Source organism: Trachypithecus francoisi, unplaced genomic scaffold, assembly GCF_009764315.1.
Source record: "Trachypithecus francoisi isolate TF-2019V2 unplaced genomic scaffold, Tfra_2.0 Lachesis_group11, whole genome shotgun sequence".
Classification (NCBI taxonomy): domain Eukaryota; kingdom Metazoa; phylum Chordata; class Mammalia; order Primates; family Cercopithecidae; genus Trachypithecus; species Trachypithecus francoisi.
In genome coordinates this window covers 12914840-12940100 of record NW_022681456.1, presented here as the reverse complement: position 1 = coordinate 12940100, position 25261 = coordinate 12914840, and the positions used below count along the sequence as shown (strand labels likewise).

The window sequence follows — 25261 nt, the reverse complement described above, 5'->3', positions numbered from 1 at the left end:
ATGGTGATGAATTGGGTAGCTTTGGGGTCCTGAAGAATGACAGAAACAAGGAGCAGCTAGCTAGGATTTAAAGGGAGATTTTTTTTTTTTAATTTTTGGTTTTTGGCCTAAGTATCTTATGGCCTAGCCAAGTTGTCACAGCCCTGTCACTTTTAGGCTGACTGGTGGGTTAAAGAATTGACAGTTTCTGCCTGTCCCATTTTCTAAGACCAGCTGATGAATTAATTCTATGAAGGCTTTCCTCACCATTCTTTCACTTTCTGAAGTCACTATCATTTATATGGCACTACCTTGGGAGATTTTGTTTTATTTAACTTACTTTTAACCTTTTATTACAAAAGCAGTACATGTGCACTGAAGAAAAATTAAAAATAGAGGCAAGCCAAATAATTTTAAAACATCATATTTCCACCTTCCAGAGATTGCTACTGAAAATAGCCTAGTACAAATCTTTAGGGACCTTCTTCTAGGTATACCTAAATATGTCTATAATTTTTTTTTTTTTTTTTTTGAGATGGAGTCTTACTCTGTCACCCAGGCTGGAGTCAGTGGTGCGATCTTGCCTTACTGCAACCACCGCCCACCAGGTTCAAGTGATTCTCCTGCCTCAGCCTCCCAAGTAGCTGGGACTATAGGTGGGCGCCACCATGCCAGCTAATTTTTTGTATTTTTAGTAGAGATAGGGTTTCACCGTGTTAGCCAGGATGGTCTCGATCTCCTGACCTCGTGATTCACTGGCCTCGGCCTCCCAAAGTGCTGAGATTACAGGCGTGAGCCACCACGCCTGGCCTATAATTTTTTTAAGCCAAAATCATATAATATGCTGCATGTATTACTTTGTAACCTGCTTTTTAGATCAGTGATGTACACCTTTCCGCTTCAGTAATTTTTCATTATTGTAATACCACGTCAAATTGAAATTTCCCCAGTGAACCTCAAAAGATGTCCTTTACAGCTGGTTCACATATCAAGACCCAAACCAGGACTATGTTCTATGTCTGGTGCATTATGCCTGGTCCTTTAAGTGTTATTTATTTTATTATAATCCTTTTTCTTTTTTATGCCAATGACATGTTGAAGAAACTGGGCCAGTTTTCCTGTGGAGAGTTCTTGCTTGTTTTGGTGGGGGTGGGGGAGACGGAGTCTTGCTCTGTCGCCCAGGCTGGAGTGCACTGGCACAATCTTGGCTCACTGCAAACTCCGCCTCCTGGGTTCACGCCATTCTCCCGCCTCAGCCTGCCAAGTAGCTGGGACTGCAGGTACCCGCCTCCACTCCCGGCTAATTTTGTTTTTATATTTTTAGTAGAAACGGGGTTTCACTGTGTTAGCCAGGATGGTCTCCATCTCCTGCTCCTGACCTCATGATCCGCTCACCTTGGCCTCCCAAAGTGCAGGGATTACAGGCGTGAGCCACCGCAGCCGGCCGAGAGTTCTTGCTTTTAAATTTACCTGGTTGCTTCCTCATAATGACGTTTAGCTCCTTCTTCTATTCCCTGATATTTCCTATTAACTGGAGACTATACATATAAAAGCTTGATAGATTTAGGTCAAACATTTTTGGCTAGAAGATGTGCACTTCTGATGTATTACATCAGATGACACATAGCTGGCATCCCTCTGTCACCAGTGCTGAGACCCCTGGACTGTGGTGGTGATGTGAGATCCTCCTTACTCAGTTTTTTCTCCCCGTTGACAAGAAAAGTAATCTATGGAGTGTTCAGGCATTGGCTTTTGAAAGATACTTATTTGAACACAGCCAGATACAGGCATATAATTTCTCATCTTTTGTAGTCATTGAGCATTTTGATGAAGGTTTTCACAAGTAACTTTACAACATGGTATTTGGTTCATAAACTTGCCGTTCTCATTTTGGAAAATGAACTAGTATTAGTTATAGACTAATAGAAATGATACTTTATCCCAGCCGGGCGCGGTGGCTCACGCCTGTAATCCCAGCACTTTGGGAGGCCGAGGTGGGAGGATCACGAGGTCAGGAGATCGAGACCATCCTGGCTAACACGGTGAAACCCCGTCTCTACTAAAAATGCAAAAAATTAGCCGGGCGTGACAGCGGGCACCTGTAGTCCCAGCTACTTGGGAGGCTGAGGCAGGAGAATGGCGTGAACCCGGGAGGCGCAGCTTGCAGTGAGCCAAGAGCGGCCACTGCACTCCAGCCTGGGCGACTGAGTGAGACTCCGTCTCAAAAAAAAAAAAGAGATACTTTATCCCTACGAATGAAATTAGGAAGGCTGCAAATATGGATCAGATCTGCCATCTGTAGAAATAACAAACTAAGAATTGTCTTTTAATGAGTACAGATTTAGGAACATGCAAAATACAATCAAGGTTACTTGAGTGTAACTCAAGAAGGCGTAACTGGACTATTTTTATAACAAAAATTATGATACCAAAATTAACACAGAGGGGTTTGAGAGCGGCTGTCTAGCAAGTGGGTCTCCTTCCTTGGAGTGGGGCACTGAGCTTGAACAGAGGCATCTGGTCTTGAGCAGTTAATTCCTGGAGAGGGATTTTATGGACATGTGACTTTATGACCCTGTTTGGGATGTAAGATCATCCCAGAAATTCCCTTACTGGGATTTGGCTTCACGTGCCAGTTTCTTTCGAGGGATGCAGGGGTCAGCTAATTATTATCTCACCACTGCCAAGGATCAGGAGTTAGCATGGCTTAACTGAGTTCTCTGCTCAGGGTCTCACAATTCTGCATTCAAGGTATTGGCCAGGCCAGGTTCTCATCTGGAGCTTAGTGTCCTCTTGTAAGCTCATTCAGGGTGTTGGCCAAATCCCATTTCTTGTTGCTATGGGACTGAGGCCTGTGGCGCCTAGACATTGAGCCTGTCCATAGGCAATTCACAACACAGCTGATTGCGTCCTCAAGGCCAGCAGCAGTGCACCCCTGCCACTTCCAGTCTCTGTTTTATATAACCTTTAAATTTTTATTTTTTATGATTGTCTGTCTTAGCTCCACTTGCTGTGTATTTTTCCCCCATAACTCTTAGTATAACTGTGTTATGCACAAAAAGATACTTAAGAGTTATATTGTTTCTGTAATTGTTGCTCCAGAGTAAGAATAAAAGGAGAAGCTGGGCATGATGGCTCAGGCCTGTAATCCCAGCACTTTGGAAGGCCAAAGCAGGTGGATCACTTGAGGTCAGGAGTTCAAGACCAGCCTGGCCGACATGGCAAAACCCCGTCTCTACTAAAAATACAAAAATTAGCCGGGTGTGGTGGTACGCGCCTGTAATTCCAGCTACTCGGGAGGCTGAGGCAGGAGAATTGCTGGAACCCAGGAGGTGGAGGTTACAGTGAGCCGAGATCGTGCCACCGCACTCCAGCCTAGGTAACAGAGTGAGACTCTATCTCAATAAATAAATAAATAGAGAAAAAGTATTGACTACTTATTGTGTACCAAGCATTATGCAAGACACCACTTTCTGTCATTCGATCGCATGTTAACCGTATGTGATATGTAGCCTTATCTTATTTCTTTGAAATGAGAAAAATGAAGCTCAGAGATGCTAAATTTATCACCTAAGGTCACCACGTATAGTGAACAAGTGGCTGAACTGGGATTCACATCAAAGGCAGCTAACTCTAAAACCCTGCTCTTAAACCCCTGCTAAACTACTTACTGTAAATGGAGCTCTGAGAAATGCCCTTGTGTCAAAATCTTTTTTTAAGAAATTTTTTTCAAAAAATCATGCTCTATACAGAGGAGTATAAAACATAAACATGCATATTAATGAAAGGTTATAATAAAAGAAAAACCTGTGTAACCACCACCCAGGTTAAGAAATAGTGTTGCCAGCACAACTCTTATTTCCCCTCCGTAAGCACAACCTCTTCTTCCCCCCGACTAACCTGACTTTTGTAGTAATCATTCCTTTCCTTTGCTTTATAGTGAGTTTTACCTGCTAAGTATATGTTCATAAATAATACCATTTTGTTTTGCCTTTCTGGAATTTTATATAAATGGAATCATACATTGTGAATTATTTTGTGTCTTTTTTCACTTAACATTTAGTTTTTACAATTTATGTTTATGCATGTAGCTTAGTCAATTCTTTTGCTTTGGTGTATGATATTTCATTGTATGAATATTAACAGATTGTTTCACTGGTGATGGTGTATAGGTTTTAGCTATTAACAAATAATGCTGCTGTAAACAGTCTTGGACATACAGTCTGGTGCAAATAAGCACACATTACTATGGGATATACACCTAGGGAATTGTTGGGTACATATATCTCTGACAGCTTCTCCAATTATTTTCTAAGGATAGATTCCTAGCAATAAAATTAATGGATCAGAAGGTGTAACCATGGAAGGTGATTTCAAGACTTCTATGAATTTACTCAGTTATCCATGGGATAGCCTTTATTCTAGTTTAATTCTTTCTGCTGCAGTGTAAACCAGCTATACTTTGTTCAGTCTGTGGAAACAAGCTATAGAATCAGTAAGCCATTTCCTTGTACTGGGAGTGTTAGACTTGTTTAGACTTCTTTAAATTTTTTCTGGAATTGTATTTCTTTCATCTGGTCTAAAGCCTGTTCTTTTGGGTTTAGGTAGTGATTATGGCTGATTGGCTGGAAAGCTTAAACCTATTGGTGAATCTTAGGCCAGGCACAGTGGCTCATGCCTGTAATTCCAGCACTCTGGAAGACCGAGGTGGGGGGATCACCCGAGGTCAGGATTTTAAGACCATCCTGGACAACATGGTGAAACCCCATCTCTACTAAAAATACAAAAAGTGGCCGGGTGTGGTGGTGTGTGCCTGTAGTCTCAGCTACTCAGGAGGCTGAGACAGAAGAATCACTTGAATCCAGGAGGCGGAGGTTGCAGTGAGCCGAGATCATGCCACTGCACTCCAGCCTGGGTGACAGAGCAAGACTCTGTCTCAAAAAACAGAACAAACAAACAACTATTGATGAATCTTATTGCACAGACGTATATCAAAGTTTACCAAAATCAAATCTATAATGAAGGAATTAATTCAGTATGCTTTGAGGATTCACTTTCCAGAACTTAAGTTCTATCAGTTGAGTGTTTTAATATATGTGTTTCTGTGTTGTTGCTTTTACATTAGCAAGTGTGACGCCTAATTTGTTTCACTTGGGTTTCATGTCCTGCTTGAATGCAGTGCTACAAGTTACTCAGTGCCTAACATGTTGTCTTGCCTGTGGTAGGTGTTCAGTAATCATATGTTGAATGAAATGGGTACAGCATTATTTGGAATTATTGCCTTTGTTGTATTTGTGCTCTTCTCTGGTATGTTAGGTTTATTAATAAGTGTTCATTTTGATTTCTAAAGCACCTTCTCTCTCACCTAGGGACCTGAGGAGACAGGTTATTTGGAACTGGTTCTTTTTTGCTTGAAATAATTTTTCTGGCATTTAAATAAACCTTGGTCTGGAGGTTTCACATTTTCATTTCTGTCTTTTTAAGCTTTCCTGCTCCTGAGAATTTTCAGGCTTGTAAGATTGCGTGCAGTTCATTAATATTCTCCATCCTGGCATCCCAGATAGACATAAGAAGTTGACTGACAGTAAGCAAGCAGAGAGGAGTTTAAATAGAATAGTGCTCAGCAGTGAGGGAGAACTTTATACTTGAAAGCTTCCACAGACATTAATTGATTTACAACACCTTGGAGAAGTAGGAAATAGATTTTTTTATGTATTTAATAGCTGAGCAAATGGAATATACTTTTAATCTCCTAACTCTTCCTGAGACGTTGATGATCACTTAGAAGCAACTATATTTGTTTAAAATCATAAAGACACTCTTTGTAACCTTGTCTACATAATACATTCCTAGTTTTTAAAAATATGAGTTTGTTTTAACAGACTCGTCCTTTGACCTTCCTTCCTTCTCAGAAGTAGGCAACTGAGTTAATCAACTTCAAAGTCTACTGGTTTCATTTCCACAAGCCAATTCACTTGGCAGTTTCCAGAAGTAGCAAATACTCTTGCTCCGTCACTATCCTGGAGAAACAAGAAAACAGATGCCTGCTCAGAACATTAAGCAGTGTCTAATTGCCCCAGAAAGGCGACCTGGCAGTGGGTGGTTTGTCCCATGCTTTCGAAGCCCTGAGTAGACAGAGGCCAGATTTCTTCATGCATTGCTCATGTCCATCCAATGAGCCAGCAGCAGTTGGGAATGGAGTCCAGAAATAGGTGATCCCTGTCCCAATACTTACTCCTAAATCAGTGGTTCCTAACCTATTTTCCATCAAGACACATGCTCAAATGCTTCTGTTGCTTTCAGTTTGCCCAAAGGGCTAGCCATAACTACACCTTTTCCCTTCCGCCTGAGAAAACATAATGAGCATTTTGAATTTGTTCTTAGTGATATTTTTTGAAGTAAAGGATTTATTGTATTACTTTATCAGTAATAAGAAATGACTTATAACACATCTCACAGTTGATTATGACCAAACGTGTGTTCATAGTTAGAGCTTTATGTAAGTGTTTGTAATTTTTTTTTCAAAACAGTACGTGAGCATTGTTAGAAGTTTCTTAATACATTTGATTTCCTTTTTAAAAAGTCTCTCCCATCCCACCTGCTCACATTAAATGTAGTGAATTTTTTTTCATTGTTGGTTTTCTTTAAATCATTATGTTGATTTTTTTTCTTTAAATCATGTTTTGGTTGATCGACTGTTGTGAGCCAAGACTTTTCTGAATGCTGGAGAGGTTGCAGAAGTTGAACGACCCTTTCCTTTGAGGAGTCTGCAGTTTAATGCTAGTATTAAGGTTTATTTTAGGGAGATAACTTACTGTATTGGGAAAGTCACAACCTCTTTGAAGTTGTTTCCTCATCTAAAGAGTAGGTTAATAATACCTGTCCAACAGGGATTGTTTTGAGGATTTAATGAAATAGTTCGTGTGACACCAATTGGCATTGGTGCCTGGCTCAGGGTGGGTACTCAGTACAGTTGTTAATTCCACTTGCATCTAGAGAACCATGCAAGAGACTGTCATTAGATTCTTAAAATATATGAAGGCTACTTTTAAAAAATATGAATTAGAAGATGAAAACAAGGCTGAGCGCGGTGGCTCATGCCTGTAAACCCAGCACTTTGGGAGGTAGAGGTGGGCGGATCACCTAAGGTCGGGAGTTTGAGAGCAACCTGGCCAACACGGTGAAACCCTGGCTGTACTAAAAATACAAAAATTAGCCAGGCATGGTGGCACACGCCTATAGTCCCAGCTACTCGTGAGGCTAAGGCAGGAGAATCGCTTGAACTTGGGAGGAGGAGGTTGCAATGAGCCAAGATAGTGCCACTGCACTCCCGTCTGGGCGACAGAGTGAGACTCCATCTCAAAAAAAAAAGAAAAAAGAAAACAAGAACTGAGAGCTGGAGTTTATTAGAAAAGGCTTCATGGGCTGAGCGCAGTGGCTCACGCCTGTAATCCCAGCACTTTCGGACGCCAAGGTGGGTGGATCATGAGGTCAGGAGTTCAAGTCCAGCCTGACCAACATGGTGAAACCCTGTCTCTACTAAAAATACAAAAATTAGCCGGTGTGGTGGCATGTGCCTGTAATCCCAGCTACTCGGGAGGCTGAGGCAGGAGAATTGCTTGAACCCAGGAGGCGGAGGTTGCAATGAGCCAAGATCGCGCCACTGCACTCCAGCCTGGGTGACAGAGCGAGTCTCCAAAAAAAAAAGGCTTCATGGAGAATGTAAGATTTAAAGAGGCTCTAGAACTTAGTTTATCTAACTGTAGGTATTATAAGGATAAGGAATGGACAGATTCTGGCCTGGAGGAGGAGTTTGGGCTCTTCTATCTGCCCCACTTTCAGGGAGTGTCACCAATTTTTTAGCCCCACATACCAGTTACCTTTTCAGTGACTTCACAAAAAATAATTCTGTAACCAGTGGTAAAACTCTACGGGGCTAATCCATATTAGCATTACAACTCTTTCCATGGCAACCATCAGCCAATCCAGAACCTTATAGTAACGCAGAATGTAAGAAGCATTTTCATCAACAAATACCCAATTTTACTGGTAGAATGTCCCACTGGGACATTACCAGACTACCTAGCTGCTATATCCAAAATCTAAACTCTGCTATTCCATATTTCTTTTTCTTTCTTTTCTTTTCTTTTTTTTTTTCTTCTGAGACAGTCTCACTCTGTTACCCACACTGGAGTGCAGTGGTGTAATCTCTGCTCACTGCAGCCTCCGCCTCCTGGGTTCAAGCCATTCTCCTGCCTCAGCTTCTCAAATAGCTGGGATTACAGGCACCACCACGCCCGGCTAATTTTTGTATTTTTAGTAGAGACAGGGTTTCACCATGTTGGTCAGGCTGGTCTTGAACTCCTGACATCAGGTGATCCCCCCACTTTGGCCTCCCAAAGTGCTGGGATTAACAAGTGTGAGCCACCGGGCCTGGCCTTTTTCTTTTCCTTTTTTTTTTTTTTTTGAGACAGGATCTGGCTCTATCGCCCAGGCTGCAGTGCAGTGGTGTCATCTTGGCTCACTGCAACCTTTACCTCCCAGGCTCAAGCCGTCCTCCTACGTCAGCCTCCTGAGTAGCTGAGACTACAGGCATATACTACCACACCCGGCTAATTTTTTTGTATTTCTTGTAGAGACAGAGTTTTACCATGTTGCCCAGGCTGGTCTTGAACTCCTGAGCTCAAGCCATCTGCCTGCCTCAGCCTCTCAAAGTGCTGGGATTACAGGTGTGAGCCACCACACCTGGCCCCATATTTCCATGTTGTAACATTTAATAGGAATGCTTTTTTTTTTTTTTTTTTTGAGACAGTATCACTCTGTCGCTCAGGCTGGAGTGCAGTGGCATGGTCCCGGCTCACTTCAACCTCTCTCGCAGTTTCGAGCAATTCTTGTGCCGCAGCCTTACGAGTAGCTTAGATTACAGGCATGTGCACCACACTTGGCTAATTTTTGTATTTTTTTTTGTTTGAGACGGAGTCTCGCTCTGTCACCCAGGCTGGAGTGCAGTGACCGGATCTCAGCTCACTGCAGGCTCTGCCTCCCGGGTTTATGCCATTTTCCTGCCTCAGCCTCCCAAGTAGCTGGGACTACAGGCGCCCGCCACCTCGCCTGGCTAGTTTTTTGTATTTTTTAGTAGAGACGGGGTTTCACCGTGTTAGCCAGGATGGTCTCGATCTCCTGACCTCGCGATCCGCCCATCTCGGCCTCCCAAAGTGCTGGGATTACAGGCTTGAGCCACCGCGCCTGGCCTAATTTTTGTATTTTTAGTAGAGGCGGGGTTTTGCCATGTTGGGCAGGCTGGTCTCAAACTCCTGAGCTCAAGTCATCCACCTGCCTCACCCTCCTAAAGTGCTGAGATTACAGGTGTGAGCCACCGCTCCCAGCCAGCAGGAAATACTTTTAAGAAAAAATCTTGCCATGAATTTTTTCTGTAAGGAAATAGCATTATGCTTGAATTCTTGTTGAGTAGTTTGTATAAAGTGGACATAACAAATGAGGTAAAACTGAGAGAGAGGAGAAAGGTTTTATGTCTAATTATGTAGAATTTGTGACTGTTGGTAATATTTAGAGACAAGGGCCAAAAATCAACATGATTCCTCTTCTGTCAGTTTTACTCTAAAGGGAAGATTGAAAGATAAAATTCTTAATATTTAAATTTTACCACTGAAACCTGAACTCATTATGTAATATGGGGGTTTTACAGACTTTGTTTTGTTCCCTGTTACAGACAACCTTAGGCCAAAAATGAGTTAATATAGACATGTTTTCCCTGTATTCAAATTTGTCTGCTATGTGCCTGGCCCACTTCCGAGTACTGGGGTTATGGCAACAAACAAAACAAAGGCCCAGACCTTTTGGAACTTACATCAAGGGCAGAGGGAGGGGCAATAGCTGGATTAACAAAGAACTATCTGTCAGGTGTAATAAGTGCTACAGAGAAAAATTAAACAGGGGAAGGGAATGGAGGTCGGCATAGGCAGGGTTAGGGCGAACAAAGGAGGCCTCTCTGATAAGATGACATTTGAGAAGAGACCCAAGTGGAGTGCAGGAACAGGCCTCATGAATGCCTGAGGAAAGCATGTTCCAGGCAGAGGGGAATCATATGCACAGATTTTGAAATAAGAGGCTGCTCAGCAGGTCTGAGGGCAGCAAGGAGGCCAGTGTGAGTGGAACAAAGAGAATGCAGCAGAGAAAAGAGGAGATCTGAGATAAGATTGGGATGCAGGGAGGAATCCTGTAGAATCTTAGAAGTCATGGTAAGGAATTTATTATATTTTATTCTGAGTAAGAAAGCTTCTAGAGGGTTTTGAGCAATGACACAGTCTGACTTGGGTTTCTGAGGATTGCTCTGCTGCAAAAAGTAGGCTGTAGGAGGGCAAGGGTAGGAGCAGGGAGACCAAGTAGGTGGCTGCACAGTCAGTAGTCTTCGTGGGTGGCGATGCTGGCTGGGACTGGGATAGGAGAGTGGAGGTGGGGGGAAATGCTAACATCCTGGATATTAATTTTAATAAATATCATATAGCATCTATTATATGCCGGGCACTGTTCCAGTGACTTTATAAATATCAGCTCATCTCATACTCATAATAGTCCTCTGAGGTATATTTCAGCAGTAGAGTCCACAGGATATGTGGCTGGGTTGGGTGTGGGTTGTGAGAGGAAAATCAAAGATGATTCCTGTTTGGGGACCAAAACTCCTAAGAATGAAGTTGCCATCTCCTGAGAAGGGAAGAGTCAAGGAGGAGCATGTTTGGGTGGAGGTCCTCGAATCAGGAGTTCAGGTTTGGACATGTTGAGTGTGACGCACATTGGTGTTTCAAGTGGATGTGGTAAGTAGGCAGTTAGATACTAAGAACCTAAGTCAGGCCAGGCGCGGTCTCTCACGTCTGTAATCCCAGGACTTTGGGAGGCCAAGGCAGGCAGGTCACCTGAGGTCAGGAGTTTGAGACCAGTCTGGCCAACATGATGAAACCCTGTCTCTACTAAAAATACAAAAATTAGCTGCGTTTAGTAGCAGGTTCCTGTAACCCCAGCTACTCAGGATGCTGAGGAAGGAGAGTTGTTTGAACCCGGAAGGCAGAGGTTGCAGTGAGCCGAGATTATGCCACTGCACTCCAGCCTGTGCGACAGAGCGAGACTCCACCTCAAAAAAAAAAAAAAAAAAAAAAAGACGAAGAACCTAAGTCAGAGGAGTGGTCAGGGCTGAGGGCTGGAGATAAATTACAAACGAGATCTCAAAGCATTCAGGAAGAAGTACCAACCTGGTGTCTGTTTTTCTGCTAAACCTAACCAGAAGTGGACAAAAGAGCTGTGTTTTCTCTGGGTGTGGTGGTATAGTAGCACTCTCATTGGCTTTGGGATCAGACCTACATTTGAATTCTAGCTCCATCATTTACTAGCTAAGTGACCTCAATTATGGGCTAGCTTCAGTTTCTTTTTTTTTTTTTTTTTTGAGATGGAGTCTCGCTCTGTCGCCCAGGCTGGAGTGCAGTGGCCTGATCTCGGCTCACTGCAAGCTCCGCCTCCCGGGTTTACGCCATTCTCCTGCCTCAGCCTCCCAAGTAGCTGGGACTACAGGCGCCCGCCACCTCGCCCGGCTAGTTTTTTGTATTTTTTAGTAGAGACGGGGTTTCACCGGGTTAGCCAGGATGGTCTCGATCTCCTGACCTCGTGATCCGCCCGTCTCAGCCTCCCAAAGTGCTGGGATTACAGGCTTGAGCCACCGCGCCCGGCCTAGCTTCAGTTTCTTTATCCTGCAGCATTGTTAGGATAAAATTAAGTAGTGTATGTATGTTACCTAGAGCAGTGCTTGGACCTAGAAAATGTTAAAAAATACTCATCTTCCTTTTCCTTGGGTTTAGTTTGTTGAATTCAACCCAGACTAACAGAAGAAGAGCTTCTCTTCCAGGATGAAAGAAGTCTGAATTTATAGCCTACTCCCATGTACACGTTTTTTGGGGCATGCCTATTTAATGATAAGCTCCAAAAAAAAAAGAATTTCAAATCCATCTCTTTATCAAATGGGAATGACTTTATAAAAGAAAAGACTTTAGTGAGGTTTATAAAGGGAACAGAGAAAATAGTCCTGGGTTCTGAGTATTAAAAGATTCCACATGCAAAAGCAGGGTGAGGTATAGGTAGAAACACCGAGCAGCAAATCCATGGATCAGTCATGTGTAATTTACATCAAAGGCTAAGTAAATCTACTTGAGCCATGGAGATGACCTATAGGAGGAAATAGTGCCCTTTCCTAGGGATGGGCTATGTAAATCAAAGGGAATTATCTCATTAATTCTCTGGTGATCCTGGTGGAACCTTGCTAAAGAGGCACTTGTGGGCTTAAAGTTAATCCCACTTCTATTTTCTACAGTCATAGCTTGACTTTTGCAAGAAGCCCTCACTTAAGGTGTTCAGATTTTGTCTCATACAGTGCGCATTTGAATACCTGCCATGTGCCATGTACTTTATTAGGGAAACAAAGATAAATAGGAGATATAATTTCTGCCCTTAAATCCTTTCCAGTCTAAGAGAAAACAGACAACTAAACAGAGTGTATGATAAGTTCTCTAATAAGAGTATTGCAGCACTGCAAATAATGTAGTCATTTTACCCTGGGATCTTACAATGGCGATATAGAAGTTATGTCTGAACTGGGCTGTTAAGGTTAAGAATTTATCAGGTGAAAATTTGAGGAAAGTCATTCCAAAAGGGGATATATCATGAACAAAGTCAAAGAGGCATGTTCAGGGAAGAAAAAGCCATACTTTGATTAATAGTCTTGTTTTTATGGTAGTGGGAAGAAGAAAGTGACCACCAGTTTGGAAAACAGTTTTTCTCTAACCCTCTCCAGTTCCAAACAAGAACATTTTAACTTTGTAACCTTCTTTTTAGGTCTAAGAAGTCTCCTGGTGAGCCATGTGACCAAAACGGGTGATGGCGGGGGATGTAGCGGGGAAGTATTAAAAATACTAGAGTTTTCTTTCTTTATTAGGATTAGACATGACTGCTCTTTCCTGAGAGAATGCTGAATATGTCCCTGTGTCATCACTTGTCTCCAATGAAGGGCTCCTCAGGGTACACCCCATCTATTTCTATCCCTGTTCTAAGTTAAAGTTTGTTGAGTAGAATGTCATTCCAACTGCCCATCTTCCCCTAGCCTTCCTGTTTATTACAAGAAGGTTCTCAATTTCTTTTCCAAACATTTTCATGAAATCTCCTTTTGAAAGTATAAACATTTCACATTCCAGGAAGCCCAAGATAGTCATAGTATTTCCACCCTTGAAGAAACCGAAGCCTCTTCCAAGGTGGACATGTTCTTAGGAACTATGCAGTGCCTCAGTTTAGCTGGGTGGTAATTATTTTAGCTTGGCTGCATTTTCATATCCACTCTCCCCATTTAGCTGCAAGACCTTTTAAGTCCTCTCTGTTACTACTAACTACCATTCATGGATGAAAGCAAGTGCCTAAATTCCCTACAGCTCTGCCTCTGTTGGGGGTGTCCTTCTCTCCATCCTCCATCAGTCCTTGTGCCAGATTTTCTTAAGCTCTGTCTTCAGGCTCTTCAAGGTCTGCTCTTATTTACATTTAATCTGTTAGACTTTTCTGTGCCAGTGACTTAAACATCAGCTCTAAAGTCAGAGTTGATCTTTCAGGTTATTAGAGCTGGCTTATAATAATGATGAAGGTGAATACAGTAATGGCAACAGCTAACACATGTACTGCCTACTGTGTACCAGACACTGTTCCAAGCACTTTACATATATTTATTTCAGTCATACAACCTTGTGAGGTAGGTACTACTTTCTCCTAAATGTAAGGGAAGAACCTAAGACACAGAGAATTAAGCAGTTTGCCTGTGGTCACACAGTACAGTAACTGATAGAGAAGAGACTATGTTCTTTTTAGACCTTGAGTTTTCCACAAGAACTATGCCTTCTTTGTTTCTGTATCCCCAGTTCAAAGCATAGTAGTGTTCCATCCATGTTGGAATTAGTGCAAAGTGCCAGACCATCAAGTTAACGCAGGGAATAGTGTCATTTTGGTTAAGAAAAAAAAAGACTGGGCCGGGCATGGTGGCTCAAGCCTGTAATCCCAGCACTTTGGGAAGCCAAGACAGGCGGATCACGAGGTCAGGAGATCGAGACCATCCTGGCTAATACAGTGAAACCCTGTCTCTACTAAAAAATACAAAAAACTAGCCGGGCGAGGTGGTGGACGCCTGTAGTCCCAGCTACTCGGGAGGCTGAGGCAGGAGAATGGCGTAAACCCGGGAGGCAGAGCTTGCAGTGAGCTGAGATCCAGTCACTGCACTCCAGCCTGGGTGACAGAGTGAGACTCCATCTCAAAAAAAAAAAAAAGAAAAGAAAAAGACTGAATGAAAAGCTCCAATTGCGAGTACAGTGTAGTGTATTGGGAGTATCTGGGACCTGTTTTATTATGAGTCCTCATAGAACATTTAAAAAGAAAATTAGAAGATCTATTCTGACTTCTGAAATGTTTTTATTAACCAGCAGTGGGGATCTGACATTGAATAACAGTCCTCTTCCAGAAACAAAAGCAGTATTAACATTTGTCCTTTTTTCTTTTTCAAGTTGTTGCTGCTGGAGTTGCTGGTCTTTGATGCTGGGGGATTACGTTTCTGATAGTGACCGAAAGGATAATAACAAAACTTTTATTGTGCTCTAATTTAGACATTAGTTCAAATAAAATTAAACATGGCCCTATCTAGTGGATGTATACCATCTAAATGTCACATAGTAGCTTGTATACATGCCTCCTGTAAACAGTATGACCAGGAAAACATTGACTTTATCAGGCATTCCCTCACATGATTAATAACATTGTTAGGGCATCAGACCTTCCTCATTCCAGGGGATGAGTTTTTGTCATCCCTGGAAATCATCCAATATGTGACTATTTGTTTTTGACTTAAAAAGGGGTAATGAAATGGAAAGAAACTGAAATGGGAGTCAGGAGCTAACAAGTTCTGTGATCTTGGGCAGGGACCTTCATGCAAATTTACAGGTCGAACTTTGTTGACCCATGCCTCAGTTTCATCACCTGCAAAGTTAGGGCTTTGAACCAGATTATCTCTGAAGTTTCAACTCTCAAATTGCATGTTTTCCTTTGAGCTAAAGCCAATATTCTATTTGGAATTTTCACTTTATCATAAATAATTATTAGCTGTAGTGTATTACATAGTTAACCTGTGCTAAACATTTCATATATATTATTGCATTTTAATGCTAGCATAACTTGAAAGGTAGTTTTTTTAAATCACCATCTTTCAGATGAGGAAACTGAGGTATAGAGTGGTTAGGTAATTTTTTGAAGGTCGTACAGCTATGTGCTTTGTTTATTCTTCCCTTAAAATAATTACTATATTTTTGCCTTATTTGTGTACTTCTCAAATCACCTGCCAGTTTATACAAATATTTATTCTGTGCTTTATATTGGCTGCTTCATAAGGGTTCATCTCATCTTCAGCTACTTAAGAATGAAGATTGTGTCTCATGCTTTATATCTCTCACAGGGACATGAAACTGTACATGTTCAAAATTGAAGGTCTTTTAAAATTTTTTTTAAAAAAGCAAATGACTCCTTTCCTCCCTCAATCTTTCTAAGCTTACACTTTGTGAAATTTGTTTTGATTATTCTATCACTCTCGGGCCAGGTGCGGTGGCTCACGCCTGTAATCCCAACACTTTGGGAGGCCGAGGCGGGCGGATCATGAGATCAGGAGATCGAGACCACAGTGAAACCCTGTCTCTACTAAAAATACAAAAAATTAGCTGGGCACAGAGGCGGGCACCTGTAGTCCCAGCTACTGGGGAGGCTGAGGCAGGAGAATGGTGTGAATCCGGAAAGCGGAGCTTGCAGTGAGCCGAGATTGCACCACTGCACTCCATCCTGGGCGACAGAGCGAGACTCTGTCTCAAAAAAAAAATGAAGATTTTGTCTTATGCTTTATCTCTCTCACAGGGACATGAAACTTTGTACATTTTCAAAATTGAAGGCCTTTAAAAAAAAAAAAAAGCAAATGACTCCTTTCCTCCCTCAGTCTTTCTAAGCTTACACTTTCTGAAATTTGTTATGATTGTTATATCACTCTCCCCAGCCTCATTATTACCGAAATTCCTGATCTTTGTTTGATGTTACCAACACAATTTTTTTTCTTTCGCCTTTCTCCCTAGATGTTGATGTCTTATGAATTTGCCTTTTTTGAAGAGGCGGAGGTCTCACTGTGTCACCCAGGCTGGAGTACGGTAGCTATTTGCAGGCACGATAATAGCTTGCCGTAGCCTTGAACTCTTAGGCTCTATTTCTTCTAATTATTAAGATAATACAATCTCCAGCTTTTCAAAAGCATACCAAATGAATCAGTAGTCTGATGGAAAAATAAAGAAATATTTTGCATCGGCCGGGCGCGGTGGCTCAAGCCTGTAATCCCAGCACTTTGGGAGGCCGAGACGGGCGGATCACGAGGTCAGGAGATCGAGACCATCCTGGCTAACACGGTGAAACCCCGTCTCTACTAAAAATACAAAAAATTAGCTGGGCACAGAGGCGGGCACCTGTAGTCCCAGCTACTGGGGAGGCTGAGGCAGGAGAATGGTGTGAATCCGGAAAGCGGAGCTTGCAGTGAGCCGAGATTGCACCACTGCACTCCATCCTGGGCGACAGAGCGAGACTCTGTCTCAAAAAAAAAATGAAGATTTTGTCTTATGCTTTATCTCTCTCACAGGGACATGAAACTTTGTACATTTTCAAAATTGAAGGCCTTTAAAAAAAAAAAAAAGCAAATGACTCCTTTCCTCCCTCAGTCTTTCTAAGCTTACACTTTCTGAAATTTGTTATGATTGTTATATCACTCTCCCCAGCCTCATTATTACCGAAATTCCTGATCTTTGTTTGATGTTACCAACACAATTTTTTTTCTTTCGCCTTTCTCCCTAGATGTTGATGTCTTATGAATTTGCCTTTTTTGAAGAGGCGGAGGTCTCACTGTGTCACCCAGGCTGGAGTACGGTAGCTATTTGCAGGCACGATAATAGCTTGCCGTAGCCTTGAACTCTTAGGCTCTATTTCTTCTAATTATTAAGATAATACAATCTCCAGCTTTTCAAAAGCATACCAAATGAATCAGTAGTCTGATGGAAAAATAAAGAAATATTTTGCATCGGCCGGGCGCGGTGGCTCAAGCCTGTAATCCCAGCACTTTGGGAGGCCGAGACGGGCGGATCACGAGGTCAGGAGATCGAGACCATCCTGGCTAACACGGTGAAACCCCGTCTCTACTAAAAATACAAAAACTAGCCGGGCGAGGTGGCGGGCGCCTGTAGTCCCAGCTACTCGGGAGGCTGAGGCAGGAGAATGGCATAAACTCGGGAGGCGGAGCTTGCAGTGAGCTGAGATCCGGCCACTGCACTCCAGTCCGGGCGACAGAGCGAGACTCCGCCTCAAAAAAAAAAAAAAAAAAAAAAAAATATTTTGCATCAAAAAATGAGATAGGCTGCGCGTGGCTCATGCCTATAATCCCAACACTTTGGGAGGCTGAGGTGGCAGATTGCTTGAGCCCAGGAGTTTGAGACCAGCCCGTCTCTACCAAAAAAAAACCAAAAAACAAAAATTAGCCAAGTGTGGTGGCATGTGCCTGTAGTCCCAGCTGCTTGTGGGCCTGAGAGGGGAGGACCACCTGAGACCTGGGAGGTCAAGACTGCAGTGAGCCATGATCACGCCACTGCACAGTCCAGCCTGGTGACGGGGTGCAACCCTATCTCAGAAAGAAAAAAAAAAAAAAGATAATACGTACTTCAGTAGAATATTCAAACATTATTTTTGTTTGTTTGTTTTTTAGTTTTTTGGGGGTGTTTTTCTTTCTTTTCTTTCTTTCTTTCTTTTCTTTCTTTTTTTGAGACAGGGTCTTGCTGTGTCGCCCAGGCTGGAGTGCAGTGGTGTGATCTCGGCTCACTGCAACCTCCACTGCATGGTTCAGGTGATTCTCCTGCCTCAGCCTCCTGAGTAGCTGGGATTACAGGCATGTGTCACCATGCCTGGCTAATTTTTGTGTTTTTGGTAGAGATGGGGTTTCACCATGTTGGCCAGGCTGATCTTGAACTCCTGACCTCAGGCAATCCTCCCACCTCGGCCTCCCAAAGTGCTGGGATTATAGGCGTGAGCACCTGGCCTCAAACATTATTTAAACAGTAATTTTAAAATATTATTTATAATAATAACTATTATTTTTAAAGTAACTTATCCAAAGTAAAAATTCCTAGGAATCTTATCCCCCAGAGGTGATATTACTGATTACATTTTGATGAATAGCCTTATAAGCATTCTTCTATGCATGTATACACCTAAATAAATATAAGCACGTAATAGCATGTAAGTGGGAGCAAATGTGCTTTTTTTTTTTTTTTTACTTAACATTACATTGTTGAAGTCCTTCCGTGTTGGGGTAAATGTGTATAGCATTTTCATTGCACTGATACACCATAATGTTTTTAATCCAGTCTGCTAACAGTGAACATTTAGATTGCCTCCAGTTTTTCACTATCAGAAGCATTGCTTCAGTGAACATACCTGTACACACATCTTGGGCATAGGGTGGGTTTCATGTGCCTGCATCTCATGTCTGGACTAAGGTAGCATTAGTAAGGTAGCACAGCAGATGCCCACAGTCACAGCCGTTCTCACATAGCAGCATAAAGGTGCAGGAACCCAGGAACTCAGTGTGGGCTACATGGCAAATGTCTGCCTTCTCGGGCTTCAAATTTTGGGTTGTTCAGAAAACAGATACTTGTTAAACACAAAAATAAAATAAGCTTGAACAATGCAAAATATTGTTTTGTTAAAATCTCAAATTTTTCAGCTGAGCAAATTGTTGTTTATGTGTTTGGTAGCAAAGTAGTACTGTGAACAGTCTAAAGAAGATGACCTGTTTTTTTTAAATGAAGATAGAACTCAAAAGGAAAATGGACTTATTCTAATAAAAAAAAGTTAATCATTTACTCTCCAAATATGCATTGAGTACCAATGATGTGCTAAGTAAATGTCCTGAATGCTTGACCTCAAAGTCTAGCAGGTGAGAAATTAAAATAATAAAATAAGTTTCAAACTAATTGAAGCCTAGGATGAGAGAACAGGAAAAGAAAATGTTTTCCTGTAAATACGTATTTGCAAACATCTGGATTCTGCTTAGCCTAAGTTTTGTTGTAGTTTCTTCTCCTTCTTTAGCCTTTCACTGTCAAGTGCATTGCTGTTAGAATTACAGGTCCTTGATATTTTTGTAGTTCATAAACATAATGATTGGGCTTTCACACTTGTTTGAGGTGTGCCTTCTTCAAACCTTATTATAATGTCAGCACATTACCTGTCTGATGTGGGAAGAAAAAATTGCAGGTTCTTGTTTCCTGTGATTTGCTTTTCCATTTTTTCCCTTTCTCCCTAAGTTGGTATCTCATTTGGTTACCTATCCCTCACTCGCTCTGTGACCAAGGCATCTCCTCTGGGCCTCAGTTTCTTCATCTGTATAATGAAGGAGTTCAGATAACTAATTTTCTTTTGTTTAGGTCCAGCTCTGACATTCTTGAAATCTAAGATGGTACCAGATCTGTCTTCTCTGTTTCATCCCCAGTACCTAGGATAAATCTAGCCACACAGAAAGGCTTATTAAACTTTTGTTGACATTTATTTTAAATTTGGGGTCTGTGTGTCTACTCTAGTTTCTTGGATTTTTTTTTCTTATTTTCATTCTGTAGCTACCTACTGTACATTTAAACTTTTATTTCTCAAGGACAGTTTGTTTCAGCCTTGAAAGATCCTTCATTCAGTTCAGTTCAGGCATTTCTTGGCCAGGCACTGGACTAGCTACTGGGAGTGCAAAAATGAATTAGACACTGTCACTATCCTTAAAAAGCTTCAAATGAGGTGAAGGACTCATAAGAAGATAACTCATAAAATGTAATATGTCCTCTGCTAGAGTTTGTGCCTGGGGTGCTATGAGAACGCAAAGGAGGGTCACTCTGGAATGCCTAGGAGCACAGAAAGCTGGGAAGAAATGATGCTATAGCTAAGTCTAGAAAGACAGAGTTAGTCCTGTGAAAAACAGGGAAGAAGCATGCCTAGGGAAAGAACAAGGATAAAGGGAACAGAGTTACAGGAGATAGAAGGTTGGCAGGGGACTGGCCTTGGAAGGCTTTTTGTGCCTGTTTGTAATAGGGAACTACTAAAAGATTTCACCGAGAAAATACCTTTTCATATTACATTTTTATATGTGTCTTTTTTTTTTTTTTTTTTGAGACGGAGTCTCGCTCTGTCGCCCAGGCTGGAGTGCAGTGGCCGGATCTCAGCTCACTGCAAGCTCCGCCTCCCGGGTTTCCGCCATTCTCCTGCCTCAGCCTCCCGAGTAGCTGGGACTACAGGCGCCCGCCACCTCGCCCGGCTAGTTTTTTGTATTTTTTAGTAGAGACGGGGTTTCACCATGTTAGCCAGGATGGTCTCGATCTCCTGACCTCGTGATCCGCCCGTCTCGGCCTCCCAAAGTGCTGGGATTACAGGCTTGAGCCACCGCGCCCGGCCATATGTGTCTTTTTATTTTAAAGCGATCTGCTAATATGGGCCCTATTCGTGGTCATTAGGGGAACCAAGTGTTTTCTCTGGAAAGGTCATCTTTTATCTTCTAAGATCATCTTACTTAGTCTTTGGCATTCTGCAGTTTCTTTATGATGTATCTAGGTGTGGATTTCTTTTTATTTCTTCTGCTTTGGGTTCATTGGGCATCTTGAGTTTGTGAATTGGTGTCTTTCATTGTTAGGAGATTATCAGCCATTACCTCATCAAGTATTGCCTCAGTCACATTCACTCTGTCCTTTCTGGAACTGCCGTTTAAACTTACGGGGACTATACTAACATAGCGCTTCTCTTTTCCATCTTTGTCTCTGTATTGTAGTGTAGATAGTTCCTTCTGACTAGTCTTCTAATTTGGTAATTTTCTCTTCAGTTGTCACATGTGTTCTTAAACTCTGTCCATTAGGTTAAGAAGAAACTGCAAAGCTTTTTATTCCTCCAAAGTAGGTTATGCCATTTTACACTCCTACCAACAGTGTGTGGGAATTCCAGTTGTTGACATTCCCAGTATTTTGTGTTGTTGTTCTTTTTAATTGTAGCCTTCTTGTGAGTATGTAGTATCTCATTGCGGTTTTAATTCACATTTCCCTGGTCACTAATGATGTGGAGCACTTCTTCATTTGCCTATTGGCCATTCATTTATTTTTGTCTTTGGCGTATCTGTTCAAATGTTTTGCTCGTTTAAAAAATTATGTCTTTTTATTGAGTTAGAGGTTTTTATATATTCTGAATACAAGTCAGATATATGTGTTATAAACATTTTCTCCCAGTCTGAGCTTTAGAGATCTATTTTCTTTTCTTTTCTTTTCTTTTCTTTTTTGAGACGGAGTCTCTCTCTGTCGCCCAGGCTGGAGTGCAGTGGCGTGATCTCGGCTCACTGCACGCTCCACTTCCCGGGTTCACGCCATTCTCCTGCCTCAGCCTCCTGAATAGCTGGGACTACAGGCGCCCCCTCCCACGCCTGGCTAATTTTTTTGTGTTTTTTAGTAGAGACAGGGTTTCACTGTGTTAGCCAGGATGGTCTCGATCTCCTGACCTCATGATCCACCTGCCTCGGCCTCCCAAAGTGCTAGAATTACAGGTGTGAGCCACCTCGCCTGGCCTAGATCTATTTTCTTAATGATGTCTTCTAATGCTTAGAAGTCTTTAATTTTGATACTACCCGTTGGGTTTTGTGACGTTTTTTGTTTTTGTTTTTGCTTGAGACAGTCTTACTCTGTTGCCCAGGCTGGAGTGCAGTGGCATGATTTTGGCTCACTGCAACCTCTGCCTCCCAGGTTCAAGCAATTCTCGTGCTTCAGCCTCCCAAGTAGCTGGGATTAACAGTTGTGTGCTACCACGTGCAGCTAATTTTTTTATTTTTATTAGAGACAGAGTTTTTCAATGTTGCCTAGGCTAGTCTTGAACTCCTGGCCTCAAGTGATCTTCCCACCTTGGCCTCCCAAAGTGCTGGGATTACAGGAATGAGCCACTGCACCTGGCCTGGGTTTTTAATTTTAAGTTAGTATTTTGTATTTCTAGATATCTTGGATCTTTTCCAAGTCTGAGAAGATTGTATTTTACATTTTCCTCTTCCCTGGAGATTTTTTTTCTTTTCCCCTGAGACAGAGTCTTGCTCTGTTGCCCAGAGCTGGAGTTCAATGGCGTGATCTCAGCTCACTGCAACCTCCACCTCCCAGGTTCAAGCAATTCTCCTGCCTCAGCTTCCCAAGTAGTTGGGATTACAGACGTGCACCACTGCCCAGCTAATTTTTGTATTTTTAGTAGAGACAGGGTTTCACCATGTTGGCGAGGCTGGTCTCGAACTCCTGACTCGTGATCTGCCTGCCTCAGCCTCCCAAAGTGCTGGGATTACAGGCGTGAGTCACTGAGCCCAGCCCCCTGGAGATATTTTTAATATTTTATTTCTCTAAACATAGCAGTATCGTCTTAAAATCTATATCTGATAATATCAGGATCTGAAGTTTTTATGAATCTGTTTCTACCAGTACTTCCTAATGAGTCCTTGTTTCCATGGGTACATGTTTTTTTTTTTTTTTTACTGTAATCTTGTTTTTATTAGAAAACTATTTATGGAGATTATTTGATCTTTAAATTGAAGGTACCATCCTCCAAAGAGGATTTGCGTTTTCTTCTGTTAAGTGTCTTGAGGGCACAACTAGTCTGGGATTTTAAAAAGTTAGACTTAAAAAGAAGCTACAAAAATCATACAGATTCTCAAATACCCTTTATCCAGCTCCCCCTATTGTTAACATCTTTTGTAATCATAGTGCAGTTATCAAAACCAGGAAATTAATATTGAGACACTATTATTAACTAATCTACATACCTATTGGAATTTTGTCAGTTTTCCCACAAATGTTCTTTTTCTGCTCCAGAATCCAGTTCAGGCTTCCATGTTGCACTTAGTTGTCATGTTTCTTTTTTCTCCTCCAGTCTCTGCCAGTTTCTCAGTCTTTGTTGTTGTTGGGTTTTGTTGTTGTTGTTGTTGTTGTTGTTGTTGTTGAGACAGAGTCTCACTGTGTTGCCCAGGCTGGAGTGCAGTGGCACGATCTCGGCTCACTGCAACCTCCACCTCCCGGGTTCATGCGATTCTCCTGCCTCAGCCTCCCAAGTAGCTGGGACTACAGTAGCCTGCCACCACATCCAGCTAATTTTTTTTTGTATTTTTAGTAGAGAAGGGGTTTCACTATGTTGGCCAGGCTGGTCTTGAACTCCTGAGCTTGTGATCTGCCCACCTTGGCCTCCCAAAGTGCTGGGATTACAGGCATACCTTGTTTTTCTTTCCCCTCCCCTTCCCTTCTCTTCTCTCTCTTTCTTGCTTTTTCTCGCTTTCTTTACTTTTTTTTCTTTCTCTCTCTCTCCCTTCCTTCCTTCCGTTTTCTTTCTTTCTTTCTCTCTTTCTCTCTCTCTCTCTCATTTTAATCTATGAGAGTTCATTCTGAATAGTCTTTGTTTCTCTTGAAATTGGTACTTTTGAAGACTATTGATCAATTATTTGGTACAAAGTCATTCATTTGGGTTTGTCTAATGTTTTGTCATAATTAGATTGAGGTTTTTCTTTTTTTTTTTTTTTTTTTGAGGCGGAGTCTTGCTCTGTCGCCCGGGCTGGAGTGCAGTGGCCGGATCTCAGCTCACTGCAAGCTCCGCCTCCCGGGTTTACGCCATTCTCCTGCCTCAGCCTCCCGAGTAGCTGGGACTACAGGCGCCCGCCACCTCGCCCGGCTAGTTTTTTGGTATTTTTAGTAGAGACGGAGTTTCACCGTGTTAGCCAGGATGGTCTCGATCTCCTGACCTCGTGATCCGCCCGTCTCGGCCTCCCAAAGTGCTGGGATTACAGGCTTGAGCCACCGCGCCTGGCCGAGGTTTTTCAGTCTTGCCGAGAATACCACAAGAGTACAGTTGGGGCCTTCTCAGTACATCATGTGGAGGACATGTGATGTTGACTGCTTCGTTAAGGTAGTGTTTGCCAGGCTCCCCACGATAAATGATTTTTCCCTTTGTAATGAGTAAATCAATCTTATGGAGAGATACTTTGAGGATACGAAAATATCCTGCTTCTCGTGAAACTTTTGCCCGCAAATTTTAGCATTCATTCTCTAGTCTTGCCTGCAGCAATTACTGTGATGCTTGCCTAATGATTTTGTTTTCTTTTTTTTTTGAGACAGTCTCGCTCTGTCACCCAGGCCTGGAGTGCAGGGCACAATCTTGGCTCACTGCAACCTCCATCTCCTAGGTTCAAGCGATTTTCCTGCCTCAGCCTCCTGAGTAGCTGGGCACTACAGACTACAGGTGCCCGCCACCATGCCTGGCTAATTTTTCTGTTTTTAGTAGAGGTGGGGTTTCACCATGTTGGACAGGCTAGTCTCAAACTCCTGACCTCAAATGATCCACCCACCTTGGCCTCCCAAAGTGCTGGGATTACAGGCATGAGCTACCGCAGCCAACCTGATTTTCATTTCTTTTTTTTAAGATGGAGTTTCGCTCTTGTTGCCCAGGCTAGAGCGCAATGGTGCAATCTCGGCTAACCTCAACCTCTGCCTCCTAGGTTCAAGCGAAGCGATTCTCCTGCCTCAGCCTCCCGAGTAGCTGGGATTACATGCATGCACCACCACGCCCAGCTAATTTTGTATTTTTAGTGGAGACAGGGTTTCTCCATATTGATCAGGCTGGTCTTGAACTCCTGACCTCAGGTGATCCACCCTTCTCGGCCTCCCAAAGTGCTGGGATTAGAGCGTGAGCTACTGCGCCTTCTATTTTCATCATTTCTTTATTCTGTAAGGGAGAAGAGCCCTTTCCCCCCGTTTGTTGATTGAATTGTTTATCAGTGTAGACTCATGAATATTTATCCTATGTGTTATAGTCCATTACTGTCATTATTTGTTTATTGAATAAATGGTCCTTGCGTTAGCCATTAGGAGCTCCTTCAGATTGACTACTATGTCAACCATCATTTTTTCATGTGCCACCATCATTTTTTGAGCACTTTCTTACTTTCCAGTACCATGAGATGTTCTAGGCTCATCTGTATTTTTCCTGCCCCAACCCTGAAACTAGCCTTTTCTCCAAGGAGCCTTCATTCATTTATTAGAGAATGGTATTTGGAAAGCAAGATTTGAGCACTATGTGTGTATTGCTAATAGAGTGT

At 42.3% G+C, this 25261-nt stretch overlaps 1 protein-coding gene and 1 non-coding gene across 7 annotated transcripts in view; both read left to right on the top strand.

The window, feature by feature from the left end:
• Positions 1–25261, top strand: part of BICDL1 (BICD family like cargo adaptor 1) — a 114016-nt gene that overhangs the window by 46314 nt on the left and 42441 nt on the right. The gene's annotated exons all lie outside the window — the stretch shown is intronic.
• LOC117091260 lies at positions 19266–19367 on the top strand. Its single transcript, XR_004440367.1, has one exon. It is a non-coding gene; the product is annotated as a small nucleolar RNA U13 (small nucleolar RNA).